Consider the following 6,282-nt stretch of genomic DNA (forward strand, 5'->3'; position numbering starts at 1 on the left):
TCCAGCCCATTAATTCACAGGCAAAATTATTTCCCCATGAGCTAGCCAATTTGATCTGCTTAGAGGTCCGGAACATTCTGGGTAGGCCAAGCCCCTGGCCTGTGAGACAGGGCTTCTGGGCCTTAAGGGTTCCATGGAAACTAATTCAACACATGTACCTTCTCCCATTCTATGATGTTTGCCTGTCATTCAAATACTATACTAGGCATAGGGCCTTGTAAGAATAACAAAATGAGAGGGTGGCAGCCACCTGTCCACCACAGTACAATTCAGTGACGGTAACATAAAACCTTTATTCAGGCCAACTAAAGAACACAGGGTGGTATACAACCTTTTCAGTTACACAAAGCTCTTCCTAGGGTGTCATCTTTTGAACTGGTGGCAGTTTGATTGCCAGGAATGAGTAGTTGATCCTGTTTAGATGCCTGACACATTTCTACAGAAAGGCACAAAGGTAGCTCAGAGTGGTATTTACAGCATCAGCTGACAACCTTAAAACTCGTTAAGGCTAAAATGTTGGCAGACTTCTCCAAGAAGCTGGTGTTTACATATGTGCTTATAATGTTTGCATGGAGCCCTTCTGAGCAACAGCACCTATGAAGCCTATCAGCTTTCCTCTCTGTCTTTCTTCTGTGAGGTCAACAGTTCTTTAGTGTATGGCCTTCTAACTGACTGAGTGCAGCTGGCAATTCATTAGATAGCCAGGTGAATGTGCCTATGTAATTTTCTTTGCTGTTTTTTTTTTATGTATGTATGTATGTCAGAATTGTTTTGTTTGGCGGAATCAAATACTAGTATGTTAGGTTAGTATGATAATATTACAAATCATAGTGTTTTACGAAGGCAAAATCTTCTATGAGGTAATATCCCAAACATTATTCTGTTTTAAAATAAATTTTATCTGTATGACTAGCATATAAATGCTACTCTGGGAATCCGGAACACCAGAGAGGCACCTGCCTGGTTGTGATAAGTTAAAGAATTTCACCAGCCTACCAAGCAGGACAAATGAAAGAGTTTGGGCCTTTAGGAGCAACATCTGCTTCACTGAATCTTCTTTGGTGCCTCAAGATTCCTTAGGAAAGGGGAGAGACAATATTATTTATTTATTTCAATTTATATCCTGCCTTTTTCCTACAAAGGGCTCAAGGCAGCTTACATCTCCTCCTCCATCTTCCATCTTATCCCCACAACAACCCTGTGAGGTAGATTGGTCTGAGAGTCTGCGGCTGGCCCAAAGTCACCCAGTTGGCTCCATGGCTGAGTGGGGACTAAAACCCAGATCGTCTGAGTCCCAGTCCCAGGCGCTTAACCACTACACCACATTATGCCATGGATTTTCCTTGTCTGTTGAAAGATAGTACCAGTCCCTTCACAAAACTAGATTGAGGGGCAGGGAATCTTCATGCTGTAGTGCAAAAGCACACATGTCATCACAATAATGGCCCACACTCCAGATGCTTTCATCTGGGGGTGAGAGCTTCTCCCTCAAACCCAGTCCCAATTTTTCCTCTCTTGTTTTGCATTAGAGGCAACCACTGACATAGCAGCTGGATTCTCAGCCTCCCCTTACTAGTGCATGTGGAACTCTGGCTTCTTCGAAGTTTCTTGGAGAGTCCCCAGGAACAGATTCTGTGTAGCGGTGAAAGAGGCAAAGCACACCATGGCTTTTGTTTATCTTAAGGATGCATAGTCCCCTCACAGAACTACAGTTTCTGGAAGAGAAAGGTAGCTTTAATCTTACGCTGTAGGGCAAGTATCAAGTACAACTCTCTCAGCAGCTACTCAGACAATCAATTTTCCTTTTTCTCTGTCTTCTGTGGGGTCATCCTCCTTAACAGGAAGATGAGGTCAGAGGCCATCACAGTTGTTGCTGCAGTGTGCTAACTTCTGACTATGCATGCAGTTGTCCACTGATTAGAGAGCTCAAGGAATCTGCCAATTAATTTCCATTATTTTTGTTTAAGCAACATTTATATATTAGTGTTAGAGTTATTGCTTCTTGTTGTAATTAAATAGAAGTCTGTTGTATGGTGATTTTAGAATTTATAAAATGTTATGTGGGCAAAGACTTCTACATTATAATAATCTAGATATAATTATTACATTACATTATGTTATGTTACAAATATTACAGCATATTTTCTTTGTTTTAATACTAATGTAGATGCTACTTTGGAAAGGAAAGACCTAAAACATTTGGCAGCTTGGCAGATGCATAAAGGCTGCCCACCTGACTGTGATGTTAATTTACTTCCCAGCCCACCAGACAGGGCAAATGGAAATTTGGTCTTCAGGGAGGAAACCAAAGTCATTGAAAAAGACATTTTAAAATTATGCCCTGCCAATTTTGAAATGGAAGGTTCTCCAAATATTCCAAAATTCTAATCCGAGCCCCATGACTCAATGGATTGTGTCCACACCATCTGCTTTAAATACACAGAGATACTTCTGTTGCGTCAGCACAGACTGGTTTTCTCATTAGTAGAAAACCCATGTTTCTGCCACTAGAAAGAAAGACCAGATATTCTATTTGCCCTTATGCTCATGGTGCTCTTTTTTCATTGCTTTTGGTGGTTTGCACTCAGGGCTGAGGGGAAGAAGCTAGGATGAAGGTGAGCAACCTGATACATTCCACCCTCTTAATCATGGATACTAGAATGGGGTGGGGATAGAAGGGCACAGAAAGAAAAAAGCATGAAGCACCCAGTGTTTTTTTTTTTTTAAGCCTTTGAGGTTTCTCAGAGAAGTCAGTGAGGAGAGGGGAAGGAAGGTATGCTCACAGGTTTTCGCTTATGCTAAAGATGCATAGCAGAGCTACATTTCATGGTAGAGAAGGGTATGCTAGAGTGCTAACACATGCATACCAAGCACAACAGTGGTCCAGAGAGATGAGGGATCCTTTCAGCTCTTGTCCTGTTGATATGGGCATCCCCCTTCCACTGCATACTAAAGCCCCTGTCCTCTCTTGCTTTGGCATTTGAAGCAATCATCTACTTGCTTGCAAGCTGCCTGGATTCCTTTTGAAATGTGAGATTTTGAGATGTTAAACTAGGGCAGGATTACTGTGGAGGTGGTTCTGAGCTTCCTTGTCCAGGTATTTGCTCCCAGTTCTGTCCAAGATGCTATATCATGCAGATGAAGGACTCAGCCTGTCAGTTCATGAGCTTTCTCCTCAAATGTGGATGTGTAGTTGGAGCCTATCACCACCACTGGGTGCTATAGAGCACCCTACGTTATGCACCTTTCTTATTATGGAAATGTCCCCATTGAGATGCCAGAGCAAAGACTCAGGTGCAAAGTACTAGTTTTGCACAATGCTAGTTTTTGCATGATGCCCAAGCAAGGCAAGAGGAAACTATTCTTGAGATATAACAATAAAAATAGCAAGGGGAGAAGTGCACGCTGACTTGGTCTCATGTGTAGTAGAGGGAGAAAAAGGAGCTTTAGGTGGAAATTATGCTGTTCCTGTGTAAGTTCCTCTTTCTCTGATTAATGTAATATGATTTGCATATGATAAAATAGCATACAATAAAAGGCAGGAATACTCATATTAGAACATTCCCTCTCAATTGTAACACAAAAGCAAGAAGTATGTAGTGATGTGTGGCACAAATTCATCCTACAAAGTGACACAACTCAAAGTGACACTTTTTAATCTCCTCTCACAATTTCAACAGTATGCACTGGTGTGTGGCACTTAGGGACCTGTGGATATTGTCAAATCTGTTCGGTCTTTCACAGTTTGTTAGGCGCCTGCTCATTGATGAAATCAGATGCACAAGAATTTCATTCCACAAGAATGCAGCAGCACAAGTCCACATTTGCAGATTGCTCCCAAAAGTAAAAAGATGGTCTGTTGCATAATGTGCAGTCTGGGATTACAGAAGTCCAAACTCATTTGAACCCATTGCTGATTTCTCCAATATCCCTAATGGCACCTGATTGCTTTATAAATAAAGGAAATACAGTGCTGTATTTATTAATGTGTGCCCATCAAGCAGCAATTGCATTTTTTAAAAAATAGCAGCACAGCCTCTCAAATGAAATCCTATCCTAGTCTGAGATGACTCTTTGTGGAACCAATTGGAATTAGAGACTGAACTGCTTTCAAATTTAATTTGCATATGAAGTAGAAAATTTCCAGGGATGTCTAACTCAGCCACAGTGACTTCCACAGCCAAAGTGGAAAACTTGAAAAATGAGTGGGGTGCTAAAAAGGAAGACAAAAGATCAAAGAAAAAAGAAAGACAAAGTCAAGAAGATCAAATCTCTGCAGAATGCTTGGGTTTTACAGAAAGCCACAGTAAAGGCTCAACTAGAATGGCTGTCATAGACCACTGAAGGTACCACAAAATCTAAGAGATCCCCAACATGAGTAATGACAAGAAAACCATTACAAAAGAGAAAGCTCCCCTTAGGAAATGCAAACTGTGCTCAATGGATAATCATGATGAATAGAAATGAATGCAAAAGAAATGCAGGGAAACAATAAGAAAGAAGCATATAGCTAAAATTAAGATTCATAATAAAAATATTTAAATGCATCAGAAGCAGGAAGCAGGCTAGAAAGGCAGTAGAATCACTGAATGACAAGAGAGTGTAAGAAGTACTAAGGGAGGATAAGGGGATTGCAGAGAAATTAAATAAATTGTTTGTATCTGAAGATGTAGGACAGATACCTTTGTCTGAACTAATATTTTCAGGAAGCGAGTGTTAGCAACTGATTCAAACAGTGTTGATAAGAAATAGTTTCAGATCTTATAGACAAACTAAAAACAAATCAATCCAGACAAGACAGAAGTCCTGTTGGTTGGTGGTTCGGGCTTCGGGGAAGGTGAATTGAATCTTGTCCTGAACGGGGTTGCACTCCTTCCTAGGGACAAGGTCCACAGCTTGGGAGTGCTCCTCGACCCGGAGCTTTCACTCGAAGCTCAGGTAACAGCAGTGGCGAGGAGCGCTTTCCTCCAGCTTCGGCTGATTAATCAGCTGCGCCCCTACCTGGAGTACGACTGCCTCGCAACAGTGACTCATGCGCTGGTGACTTCCCATCTTGACTTCTGTAACGCGCTCTACGTGGGGCTACCCTTGAAGACGGTCCGGATACTTCAATTGGTTCAAAATAGAGCTGCCAGGCTGCTGACGGGGACTGGGCGTTATGTTCACATGACTCCAGTCCTCCGTCAGCTTCACTGGCTTCCCACTGAAGTCCGGGCCCAATTCAAGGTGTTGGTGATGACCTATAAAGCCCTAAATGGCTTGGGTCCTGGTTACCTGAAGGAGCGCTTACATCCATGCCCAGCCACCCTGAGATCGGCGGGAGAGGCCTTTCTCCGGGAGCCCTCCGTGAAAGAAATTAGGAGGGTGGTTACTCGGAGAAGGGCTTTCTCAGCGGTGGCGCCTAAGTTATGGAATGCGGTCCCCAAAGAGGTCCGCCTGGCGCTGTCGTTATTTGTTTTTCGGCACCAGGCGGAGACCTTTTTATTCAAGCAGCATTTTAAATGTTAATACTATTGAATCTTATCTGGCCAGGGCGGCTTATTTTATATTGTGTGTGTGTGTGTGTGTACACACACACACACACACACACACATATGTATATTTTTTAAATTATTATTATTCTAATGTATATATTTTAATTTTTATTTATGTGGTTTCTAATGTATTGTTGTAAGCCGCCCCAAGGCCTCGGCGAATGGGGCGGCATAAAAATGTTTTAATAAATAATAAATAAATAATTCGCTAGGTTCAGATGGTACCCACCCTTAAAGAACTGGAATGTGAAATTGCTGACCTTCAGCTACATCTCTAAGATCAGCTTTTGTACCTGAGCACTGAAACTATTTGGAAGGCCAATATCTAATGCCTTTTCAAAAGAAACCAGGAAATCACAGGTCAGTAGGTCTAACATGTATTCAGGAAAAAATGGAGGGACACATTATTCATAATAACCAAACTTAGTACAATGAGCAGGAGGTTGGCCCTTTCCAACTCTACTATTCTATGAAGAAACAGCAACATGGTTTCTGTAAAGTTAAGTTTTGTTTCATTAACATTTTGCAGTGAGTTCTCTGAGAATATCAATAAGCATGTAGATAGGAGTGATCCAGGAGATATAGTTTATTTGACCTTTTTTCTTTTATATCAGGCATTATTCATCTAAACATCAATTGCTGGAGAATGCAAATAGGAGCGTGTTATCATGTCTTATTTGTGGGCTTCCTGAAGACATCTTGTTGCTCACTATGGGAAAAGAATACTAGATTAGGTAGATCCTTTATC

Source organism: Varanus komodoensis, unplaced genomic scaffold, assembly GCF_004798865.1.
Source record: "Varanus komodoensis strain SLA01 unplaced genomic scaffold, ASM479886v1 scaffold10, whole genome shotgun sequence".
In the NCBI taxonomy this organism is placed as follows: Eukaryota; Metazoa; Chordata; class Lepidosauria; order Squamata; family Varanidae; genus Varanus; species Varanus komodoensis.